The following is a 13,394-nucleotide window of genomic DNA, read 5'->3' as shown; positions in this document are numbered from 1 at the left end:
GTCCTTTTTAACGTTTTGCTGTCCTTTTTAACGTATATAACTGTCCTTTTTAATGTATTGCTTCCCTTTTCTAACGTATTACTGTCCTTTCTTTACTATTGTTGCCATTTCCTAACGTTTTACTGCCCTTTTTTAACGTATTGCTGTCCTTTTTAGCGTATTACTGCCCGTTTTTAACGTATTGCTGTCCTTTTTAACGTATTACTGCCCTTTTTAACGTATTGCTGTCCTTTCTAACGTATAACTGTCCTTTTAACGTATTGCTCCCCTTTTCTAACGTATTGCTTCCCTTTTTTAACGTATTGCTGCCCTTTTTCTGAAGGACATCCACTTGTAATTGTTTTATGAAAAAACGAGATGAGTTCTTATGACGTTAGAAAGGCCACAGCATGCGTCAATGTTTGCCATGTTCGAAAATTGAACTCTTACTTGCATCAAGGTTCAGCTGAATTGATGTCAAGACACAACAACAGCTTGTCGAAAGTGTGAGGAAAATCTGCTTTAAACGTGCGTATGTGTTAATAGCGACATTACCGGTAACATGTGTGCGTAGGTAATGTGCTAACTATCTTCAGAGGTCAGTCACTTTTATTTAGGATGGTAAAATGGAAAGAACTAAACAAGTATATAACTCGATGTATCTCAGCAAATATGCTATTCTTGTACGCCAATGTATGTAATAAACAATAATGACAGAGTTCCCGTCAACAGTAGTACAGTGCACGGTAGCACCATTTATTCCGTTAATATTCAAAATATAGACGGTTATCACTCGAGTTCATTCAAAGGAAAATAGAGTCAAATAAAAGAAAAAGGCTTCCCGTCACATTATTAAACGATGTATTCATAAACTCATTCTTATATTCAAACTGAGGTCCTGTGCTTAAAGCAGCTTTATTATTTCTAGTAAAAAAATCACATATGTTCCTAAGGGTTGTACCATAGGTTTCTTTTCATAAAAACTGGCTATGGACCTGCCATTAATTAGCGAGATAATTCAGTTGGCAATGTCAAATACAGCATATGTATATGTATGATTATGACGTAAGGAGAAACGTCAGTCGATTACATACATCTTTTGTGTCGCTATATGTTTATCAACATATCTCCAGAAAAGCCAAACAATGCCAATACTTTTGAATTTATGGGATCTATGTTTAGAACTAATATGTTGTTGTATAGCATGGATTCGTTGTGAAATAGAGAAGATTGAATTCAAACGATCGGGAGGCTCTGGGAGTGTTGCTCTTTTCTTTGTTCTGTAGCTTGATATAGGTGCCCCCTTGCGGGAGCTATATTTTAGTTGGTTTTGTTTAATATTGTTTGACGTCCTATCAACAGCTATGGTCATTCAAGGACGGCCTCCCCTGTACGCAAGATGCATGCATGTAGTGTATGCGTGTGTGTTTTGAGAGGCTGCGATATGTTCGTGTTTGTCTCCTTGTGATAGCGCGAAACTGATGCCGACTTTATAGTGCTATCTCGCTGAAACATACTGCAAAAGATACCCAGCAGGACACCCCACCAGGTCACATTTTAATGACAACAGGCGAACCAGTTGTCCCATTCCTAACTTGCTGAGCGTTAAGCAGAAGTAGAAACTACCATTTTTTACTGACTCTGGTATGTCTCCGCCAGGGGACAGAACCCAAAGCCTTCCTCACAGGGGCGAACGCTCAACTAAAGGTCAAAAGTGAGGCATTATCAAGGGAGACATCAGGAAAAAGAAAATTGTTTAGAAAGGAGAAAAAAGATAAGATGCTATACTCCGAGCTGCTAAGTCATACGTTAACATTAACAACTAAATGATACTCACATTAGAGCAATGTACCTCATACAATAAAACCGGAAACTACGCAAGAGACGAGGGCAACAACCACATAGGTCCCGCTTCAACAACAGGAACTACAGGATGGAGTCAACAGCTGCACCAGTGACAAGCCCAGAAATAACAAGCAATATCAGATGATCCGGAGAGATCCGTTTCCGGTGCGACATTTAGCACTAGGCATGATGTTTCCTGTCAGACAAAGGGAAATGTGTTGATCACCCAGGAAAAAGGGCATGATATAAACTTCACTGCTGTCGGTGTGACGTTGTTATAACGTCAACAGTTGTTTGACCAAATATAAAACCTTTCCCTTCTACTTACACAAATGAGGGCATTAACACGAATACGTTAGTTTGTGACAGTTTCAAAGCTCTCCCAGCAGCTTGCTTGCTCACTGTGCTTTTCGCACTTCGTCGTGACCCAGGGTGAGGCAGAAAAAGAGGACCTCACTCGTGTACTGCTCTTTGATATCTCCTTCCTAAGACATACGAAAATAATATATGAGAACAGTATATCAATAATAGTAGCGTATTATGGCAACGAAACTATAATTTAAAGCTTTGCCTCATGGGAGGGACACCATAATATGGTATAAAAAACGTTTCGTATAATTCCTGCATTGTCAAACGGCAGTGGCCTGCGTACGGGGTCGGCGGGTATGATACTCCGAGACTTCGAATTCCTATCTAATCTTGTTAAATTTCTTAAAAGAAAAACGTAGTTTCCAAATAGACAATTCTTGTAAAATTAATCAATATTTTAATTGTTTGTCTCGTATTATCGTATTAGTGATTATTATGTGTCGAGTAATATCCATTCCGTTAACATTGCCAGACACTGGTAAAGGGTGTTTACATGATCGAGGTTTTCTTTATTAAGTTCGGTTTTAAGCAAACACGACCGCAACAAGAATTATTTTAACACGCACAGCCGAAATGTCAAACACACACAGAGTTTTCCATTATGCTTTTGGTTACATGTTTCTAGGGAATATGTTTTGAATGTTTCGTCGTTAACGCATTGGCATAGATATGACAGCTAGTAATACGTGAAACCCTTTGAATGTGACTGTCCCTGGTAACCTTGTACACAACTGAAGTATCTGATGCAGATATTGCTTTGATATCGTGTTGAACTAGGAAAGTCTGTTGAAGCTGTACAATCTTCGGAGAGCGGCAGCAAAACACAGACATTGTGTTGTAAACGTGGCACTGGGAAGCCATGGAGATTCGTATCATGCATGAAGTACATTTGGACAGAGTATTTACGCGATCACGCTATTCTGACATGTGTGCAATGCTCAATTGTGAATATGCCGGCTGCGTACAAGGTCATGATATTAAAGGTCATGGTGGGTATGGTTGATTATACAGACTATGTAAAGAGTCATACTTTATATAATTGATGATAAAGACTGTGTACAAGGTCATGATATTAAAGGTCATGGTGTGTATGGTTGATTAAACAGACTATGTAAAGAGTCATACTTTATATAATTGATGATAAAGACTGTGTACAAGGTCATGGTTTATAAACGATCTTTGATAAAGACTGTGTAAAAGGTCATGGTTTATATATGATTGACGATAAAGACTGTGTAAAAGGTCATGGTTTATACATGATTGACGATAAAGACTGTGTACAAGGTCACGGTTTATACATGATTGACGATAAAGACTGTAAAAGGTCATGGTTTATAAATTATTGACGATAAAGACTGTGTAAAAGGTTATGGTTTATACATGATTGGAGGTAAAGAATGTGTACAAGGTCATGGTTTATACATGATTGACGATAAAGACTGTGTACAAGGTCACGGTTTATACATGCTTGACGATAAAGACTGTAAAAGGTCATGGTTTATAAATTATTGACGATAAAGACTGTGTAAAAGGTCATGGTTTATACATGATTGGAGGTAAAGAATGTGGCCAGTACCAGACGACTGCCCCACGTAGGTCTCGAACCCGTGTACAAGGTCATGGTTTATACATGATTGATGATAAGACTGTTTACAAGGTCATGTTTTTACATGATTCATAATAATGACTATTTAAAATGTTACGGTTTGTACATGAATATTGATTCAGACTGTGTACAAGGTCATGGTTTATACATGAATGATGATATCGACTGTGTACAATGCCATGGTTTATACACGATAGTTGCGAACGAATATATACAAGGTCAATGTTTTATACGCGATTGGTAATACCTACTGTGTACAATGTATCGTAATGTGTATTTACACTTTTTCAATATTCAAAAAAGGATTTATTTGAAAATTGATGCTTTTGTCACCTGATATTTATATTTTCCAAAAAAAAGGACAATGTTACACAATTAAACACGTGACCTACTTATCAACTATGTGGTCAGGTGTTGTGTTACAGCATGCATCAACTTCCTTCTATTCATGACGACATAACCCCAAGGTGTATATATATGCAAAAGATATCCAATCGATGAGAAAAATTGGAACCCATTTTTTAGAATTTCTCTGTGCTCACTACAGTTTCTACGTCTGAAGCATTATCAACCACACGTCATATCCGTTAATTATAAAAACAAAAATCTGTTCACAGCCATTTGGGATTACATGTTGGCTTTGAATTATTGTGCTGTCGTTGTTACCGGAGTTTCCTGAGACGCCCTTGTAGGGATTCTGGCATTATTGTTACCAGGTCAGTATGTCAAAACCTAGTGACCTTAATTAAGTGATGCCTGACAAATGTTACGGCAAATATTGCTCTAACCCTGATGGTGTTTGTTTTACTATTATCTAATAAACTTATTTGATTTTGTTTATTTACGGTTTCAACAAACGAATACGCTCCCAATATTTTCCCTGTCTTAACAAGAATACTGACAGGGCCTCGCCATGTGCATGATCGTATCCCGATATATGTAACTATAATCGCAAATCAGAAACGATGGTGATCATCTTAGGTTTAGGAAAATCGTAATTTAGTGTTACATACAAAGTTGTGAGAGTAGTACTACCTGGAAACAAGTGTGACGATGATCATACCAACAACACATCGGGTTTTAGCCCGGTACGTTCAACTAATCAGAATATATGACAGTCCTCTTCGATTACAGGTCCTTATTCAGCTATTTAGCATGGACATCATCTATTATTTTCCAAATACTCCATTAAAAAACCTGCACAAACTTGTACAAATATAACAAATTTTAAAGCCATATGTTTCTCGGCAATTAATAAGCGAGGAACGGTGCCTTTGCCAATCACCGTTAACTATCTTGGATGACGCAACCTATTTAAATGTAATATTTCATCATTATCAAAAGGAATGTCCACAATATACAATTTTCCGTCAAAACGTGATGTTCATTTCTTCAAAAGAAGTGCAATTTAAGCAATCAGCTAATCAGAATGCTGAAGCATATTTGAATATGCGCGGAATCTTTATCATAACATTATACCGGCCATGCCATTAATATCCTTCTAAAATAGTAATGAGAGGGCTCCAACGGGATAATGTGTACATCTGAGACGTAATACTAGAGCGGTAGTCTCCTCTTTGTAATCAGTACTGAGGGTCTATATGTACTGTCCTCCTATATACTCAATGGGTTGTCTCATCTTGCTTGAACTTTTATATACTAGAATGAAAGTTTCTGGTGTCAAATCAATATTCTATTGAATATTTAAAAAATAAAACAGCGGAACGTTTTCTATCAAGCGCTTAATCTGCAAAGGATGATGTCAAAATCAGTATTTCTTCATAAAAAATAAGGATTAGGGGAAACATAAATGAACTTTCTGAGATTTAAAAAATAGATAAAGGAAATTTTAATTAAATAATTGATATTTTTTTTAACAAATATGGACACTTTATTGACGTACAGTCTTATTGATTGGCAGTTATGGATACGTACATGCAGAATCATAAACTAAGGACTCGTACGTGCCCTTATTTTAATCATTTTGTACAAATAAACGCGCACTGTAAAAACACGTATCTAACATTTGATCCAGGAATCAATTCCCCTGGGGCGTGGTCAGACTCCGAAAACAATCCTGGTAGTTTATGCATTGGCTACATACCATTTTAACTTAAAGTTTATGTCGATTACTTACATGATGGCAATATGTTGCAACAAAAATGATTAGCTTGCTTTGCACTGACAAATTTACGTTTTAATACAGATGTAGGTGCTTTTATTTCTGATTGTTCTAGTAATCGTTTTGAACACCATATAGCTAAAACCAGAAGATTTTTAGAAAAAAATGTGTTTGTGTGATGTTTTTGACCTTGTGCCATCTGGCGTCGTGAGACGTTTGTAAGCCTGTCAGCGTTCGCCTCCCCGTAGACGAAAGTACTGCATCAGTGACACTTCCCAGGCAATCAAAGTATAGTCATCCTACCAGAAAAACTCTACCTTAAGTTTAACGTGATCTTTGCCGGTATAACTTACTTTCATTTGGAACACTTTTTTATAGTAATTTATCTTAAATAATCATTGATAGGAAAACCAGTAAACAAATTTTATCTTTCAGCTACATTATATGTTTTGTACTACCGAACAATTTATCCAGACACGTTAACTCAAAACTCCATTAAGTTCAAATGTCAAAGAGAATCGTTACTCCCCCGCTCTCATCATATGGCACCATGCGCATATAAAATTGAACCATGATTTCAGAACTTTTCAAAAAATCAATAGCAACAAAATAGCAGCATTTCAACAATGTTGTGTTATAATGCGATTAAGATTAGAATCCTATCAATCTTCCGTTGGTTGCCGCACTTTGTTAATCAATTTGCTAATTAGACGCAGAAATGACATTACGTAACATTTATTTTGTGTACAAGATCTCGTTTTATACGTGGTTGATGATTAAGACTGTGTGCAAGGTCATTCTGGATATGTTTTTCACATTTTAGCTTTCTGTATTTCGCCCAACTTAACTCACTTATAGGAAAGGTCGTTAGTAACATTCTTTCTGCAAACGAACAAATTTATGTATATGTAAACAGTTACGTTTAATCCATTGTGGTATAGCATCAGTACAACAGCAAAGGCCAATATATAGTGAAGATGTTCACTACGTATTGTGAACATTTGTGTTACCTGCGATGGCATTACATAGTCATATCACAGTGTGTCCGGTACACTGAAAGGTCCAGCTATTAACGGGAGGACGAGGATTGTGTGTCAGTCGTAAAAATGAGTAGAGATTCCATAAAAGATGAAAGAAGAGAATCTTTCGTTACTGGTTTTTTTCAAGTTAATCAAATTGGTTTGTATGCGTTGAACGTGGTGATGATCCTTGATGTACACAGGATCATGTAGTATCTACGCGTTCATACATCCACAAACATACGCCTCTCTTCTACCCCAAATTCTGCTTGAGGTCGCATATAACGAATTTTATTTGGTTGGTGCAGTATCCTTATGATTATTTTCTGTTGGTCCCGACTCTGGCGTGGTTGCAGGGAACGCAGTCTTGTCACCCGATGAAAAGAACAGTCTGACTTTGGAATTTTAAGATGCCAAAGTCTCGGTACAGACTGTTATCATACTGTGTAATCCGATTTCTAGGGAATCGTAACAAGATAGTATTTGCCCTCGCGAGCACAGGTTTTCGCATCCGAAGGTCATCTTTTTCGCCCGATAATGATCCAATAAATGACATTTACGCGACAAATTACACGATAACGGTACAGATGTAATGCTGGCGACACAAAGAATGCGTAAACTGTGATAGGTTTCGTGCAAATCATTAACAGCTACCTCAGAAAATAATTCACGTTGTCTATGACCATAATTTTGTGTTTTCAAATGTATTGTTGTCAATTACAATAGGAACATGTACGTTTAGGGTTTTATAGCTTGTGAATAATGGACAAATGGTTCAAAAATAGCAGAAAATGGTAGCATTTATAACAATAATAAAAAAGGATTCGTGGGCATTGGACTTGACAGTGTTTAACAGATTCACTGGCAGTCTTGATATATGATGAGACTTGTAAGTTTTCTGTCATAAAATATGTCTTTCAGTTGACGAAACTGCATGATATTGTTTGAAAATTCATATCTTTTAGACATGCATTGAAGCCCCCAAAAATGTAATTGTGATTTTGTTGGGTTTTACCTCTTTGGTTATCGAGTGATGCAAAAATATGAAAACGGTTGCTAATGGATAACTTTTTAATAATTGTCGTTCATAATCCCTATGCAAATCGTTCTTGTGGGTAGCAATAAATATCCATAGCCATCTGCATTCTATTATAAAAATTGGTCAGTGACCAGTTCAGAAACATTACAATCCTGAGGTTTGGTTTGGTTTGTTTGTTACGTCCTATAAACAGCTATGGTCATTTAAGGACGTGTCAGTATTTGGTGGGTGGAGGAAAGCCGGAGTTCCCGGGGAAAAACCACCGACCTACGGCCAGTACCAGACGACTGCCCCACGTAGGTCTCGAACCCGCGACCCAGTGGTGGAGGGCTAGTGGTAGTAGAATGTCAGACGCCTTAACCACTTGGCCTCCGCGGCCCCCCGCACACAATCCTGATCAAACGTTGTAATGGTGTTAATGAATGGAACTAGAAAACAGATGTTACTGAACGCGACCAGACGTCATCCAAATTAAGACCACAACGATAACAATCGGTTATGTGTCTCTTTAATGTCATTTACGTGCATTTTTATTCGTGCTGACAAGAGCAGATCACGGAATGGATTTCTCGCGACGGTTTATTTAAATCTTATTAAAAAAGATAACGCAGAAAATAAGGTTACCACACTGCCTTCCACTTGGAACATGGTTATAATCAATGTCTAACATACATACAAGTGAAACTGAAGAGGCAACTAGATAAAAGGGAATATACTAGGCCAACGTCATAAAGCATTATCACACAGGAACACATAGGTGAAACCACTTGTTTCTGAAAACAGGTAAATTATCTGAAAATACTTACACGAGAAGAAAAAAATCCAAACTTGGTTTTCCTAAAGGAAACATATCCATAAACAAAAACCTGACCAATCACTAGAATGATGCTTGTCCTTTGAAGATAACACAGGAGGGCGCACGACTGCAAAGCCAATAAGTTTTACCGTTACGCGACCGCGAAATTCTTTTTATGTACATCAAAGGATCAAACTAGCATTCTCGTCTCGCCCACAAGGTTGTGCACACTGAGCCATCGCTTTTGCGATGACATATTCCAGGGGTGCAGAGAGCGAAAGTAAGCGTAACCCCTAGATATCGAGGGTGTGGTTTTATATGTAAGGCTGGATATCGAGGATGTGGTTTTATATGTAAGGCTGGATACTACTAGATATCGAGGGTGTGTTTTATATGTAAGGCTGGATACCGAGGGTGTGGTTTTACATGTAAGGCTGGATACCACTGGATATCGAGGATGTGGTTTTATATGTAATGCTGGATACCGAGGGTGTGGTTTTATATGTAAGGCTGGATACTGAGGGTGTGGTTTTATATGTAATGCTGGATACCGAGGGTGTGGTTTTACATGTAATGCTGGATACCACTGGATATCGAGGATGTAGTTTTATATGTAATGCTGGATACCGAGGGTGTGGTTTTACATGTAAGTCTGGATACTACTGGATACCGGGGGGGGGGTTTTATATGTAAGGCTGGGTACCACTGGATATCGAGGGAGTGGTTTTATATGTAAGGCTCGATATCGAGGGTGTGGTTTTATAAGTAAGGTTGGAAATCGAGGGGGTGGTTTTATATGTAGGCTGGATATCGAGGGTGGGGTTTTATATGTAAGGCTGTATACTACTAGATACCGAGGTTGTGGTTTTATATGTAAGGATGGATACCACTGGATATCGAGGATGTAGTTTTATATGTAATGCTGGATACCGAGGGTGTGGGTTTACATGTAAGGCTGGATACTGCTGGATACCGAGGGTGTGGTTTTACATGTAATGCTGGATACCACTGGATATCGAGGATGTAGTTTTATATGTAATGCTGGATACCGAGGGCGCGGTTTTATATGTAAGGCTGTATACTACTAGATACCGAGGTTGTGGTTTTATATGTAAGGTTGGAAATCGAGGGTGTGGATTTATATGTAAGGCTGGATATCGAGGGTGTGGTTTTATATGTAAGGTTGGAAATCGAGGGTGTGGTTTTATATGTAAGGCTGGATACCGAGGGTGTGGTTTTATATGTAAGGTTCGAAATCGAGGGTGTGGTTTTATATTTAAGGTTGGATACTACTGCAAGCACCGCGTTTCAATGACTATCTTGAAAAAAAACTCACAAATCTACGGTTATAGATTTCAATATCCTTTTGTATTATACTTCTGGAAATGTGTTCAAAAGTTACCTTTCTTAAACTTCAGTATATCACAGTATTAGTAGGTGTACCGGAAGTTCGGAAGGGTATAAAACAACTACATTAGAAGGACTGCGCAATAGCAGACATGAGAATACGTACAGGGATTGTTATTGTGGTTGTTTCCCCTTGGGCGAAGGTACATTGTACATATGTACTGTACCAGTGCCAGCTATATTTAGATGCTTGAAAAGCAAAGGACAATCAATCTTGTGAATCTCGCGACGACATACAAAACACTGAATATAAGAAGAAAAACGACGGGAACTGAGGAGACATTAAAACAAACTAAAGGCGCTCTGAAATCTGTCTTCAGTTCCAGCTGCTAGGTTGTAGGGTTGAAGCCAAGACAGCGACCTTCTATGTTCTCGCTATTGTATCTTCCCCAATTAGACGATCTTATTGATATGTGTTCGTCACACAGATTTCCAATATCTATTACATCTATTACGGTAAGACTGTGTGGATGACCACGTACAGGTGCATGCGTTACACGATTGTGAATTATCCACACGTTGTTAGTAACGAAAGAGAATCGTGGAATATCGTGATATATCGTAGTATGTCTAATTTCTGATCCCAGTATTGACATTTACATATGCATGTATTGCTTGGCTGTAAGCTATCCCAGCACCAAGCATGTTCCCTCATTAAATATCAATTCTTCCTTTTATCTTTTTACCAATATCCCTTAGTGTCACTAACGACATCGACATAGCAACCTGCAGGTTGACGAGATTTGTTCTATATCAATCATAATTCAATCAGGTGTCAGTCAATCAAGACATTTTATGCTTTTCTGCGGCACTGTTCTCGGATTAATTTAACACGTACACTGTACCCTACTTGTCTGGGTACAAAATCTGATTTGCAATTCCCCGGTGGTAGTGTTCAACTGAACAAAAGAATGGCTCTCTCATAGATAACTGCTTAAAATAACTGCCGTATATAGTAACAGAACATGTTAGAGTACAGTACACATCTGTAGAACTTCGGTCTTTGACAAGGCGGCTCAACGTTTTCAGAACACGATGGACAGTTCGTTTCTTCTGTGCATCATATCGGTGTTTCATATTCCTAGAGACAACTTGACGTAACAAGTTGGTTGACGCTGCAGGTGGACTATAAGTAGCCGAGGTCGTTCGTAGCCTTGTAGCTGGAATTTGTTCTGGAAGGATTCAATGGTGAACTATCAGAAGTACATACAATGTAGGCAGAAGTTGTAATTATAATGATATTATAATAATACAGTAACACTGTATACCAAATTTTATATAGCGCCCTATTTATCTAGAATAAGCCACTCTAAAGAGCTTTACAGTACATAGATATACAATTAATACAATAAGCATATACATCAATCAATACATTTTTTTTAGGAATTCGCAGGAGCTGCCTTGTCAGACGATAACTTCTAATTCTATGCCACCTGGCTACTTTCTCATTATGTATGAACATCCGCCGCAGACCCTTTAATACTCCGCCTGGGTTGTATTTTCTCTGAATATTCCATGCGTACGACTTCGGGGATCGAACCTCGGCCGCCTGCGAGGCAGGCCGGAGTGTTAACAACTCGACCAATCTGCCCATTAGAAAAGGTTTTCTTGACACCTAGCTCCTTTCGCTGTATTTTACAAATGTTTTGCTACACATCGTGTTTCATTCATTTGACCTTCAGCACCCCTAGCGTGTCCTAAATGAACTAAAACGTCACGTGGTGAAGTAAAATATTTACTTTACTAGGCTTTCTCCATCTATAATCTTAACCTTTAAATAGGCGATTTATGCCCCCATATTTCAGGTGATTATTTTACGATTGTTTTAATTAAAATAAGAACTTTTTCATGGAAAATGCATGATAATGTTTCTTTTATTCTTTATCCGCTTATTTTACAAGTACATCACCTTTTTTGATAAGAAGAACTTTTTCTCGACGTTATAAACACGGAGAGGAAAATTCTTCTAATCCATAAAGACGTTTTCCTCCGTGTCATTTTTTTCTCCTGTGCAAGATTTTCTCTCTGTCTTTCGTCTCCTTGTGCTCTGTTTGTTTTTCTATTGATGCTTCGGTTCTGTTTTCCGCCTTTGATCATGAGAACATGTTTTTGTCACCTACAATGTACTAGAATAAATTTGCAAGCGTCTATGAGATCAGACTGTCATATTATTAACAGCATTATCGCATGGTGTATCCCGGTGTGTGAAGATCTTCTTTCTCTTGGTCTGTCATCCAATTTTATTTAGTTGTACTGAGGTTCATCTTGTTTCTGGAAAATCAATCTAATTAAAACACAGCTCGTCATGACTATCGTGCGCAGGTCTGAGCGTGATCAACAGTGGGCAAATGTGCAATTGATCGTTGTATAAACAAATTAAATTCCTACTTACCAGATTCGCAAAATGTAAAGCTCGTTTCGTTTTCTTTCTAAACACGAAATAAATTGCCAGGGACGGGTTGTACAGACACTGCTACACCAGCGAGTGTTATATATGGAGAGTATATGTTTGGTTTCCGATAACCTCCTGTAGGAAGAACATATATGCATTCGTTTGTAAGATTGAGGTTTTAGAAATCCCTATTTAATCTTTCGTTGAAATGTCGACCTGAAACTTATCCCGCACGGTCTCAATTTGCTTAGCCTCGTTTCGGTATGGCGTCATTTTCCCCAGTCCTTTACGTAGTTGTTTTCATCGGCCATTGGTTTCCCTGACATGGAAATAATTATCTTTCTCCAGGTTCATGTAAGTGTCTTTAAAAATATATAGTCTGACAGCCTCGAAAGATGTGTTTCTTATCAATATGACAGCCTCTCTCTCTGTCTCGAGTAAATAAATCCGGATTACCCTACCGTATCATACATGACATATTTGTTCTCAAGAAGGTTATCCCCAAAATGTCTCATGAAACCCATATAGTGTGTGACAGTTTTGTTCCCGAGGCGATAACACTAAAATATGTTTCTTCAGCCTTGACTGGAATGGCTGTCATAGTTGTTTACTCTCTGCTAGCCAGACTTACGAAATACGACAATTAATGGCTACCAATCCCGCCAGATAGATTGGCCTACATTTATACATGTATCTCCGAAGGGGATATTCTCTTCCTCCAAGGTGGCGACTAGTATTGTTGCAGAAACCTGAACTTCTGTAGTTAACATAAAATATCGTATTGCTCCTCAGCATTATTTTGTAGATCACACCTCTCCGT

This window comes from Mizuhopecten yessoensis, unplaced genomic scaffold, assembly GCF_002113885.1.
Source record: "Mizuhopecten yessoensis strain PY_sf001 unplaced genomic scaffold, ASM211388v2 scaffold10797, whole genome shotgun sequence".
NCBI classification, from domain to species: Eukaryota; Metazoa; Mollusca; class Bivalvia; order Pectinida; family Pectinidae; genus Mizuhopecten; species Mizuhopecten yessoensis.
The sequence above is the reverse complement of the archived record's forward strand: the minus strand, read 5'-3'. Positions refer to the sequence as shown.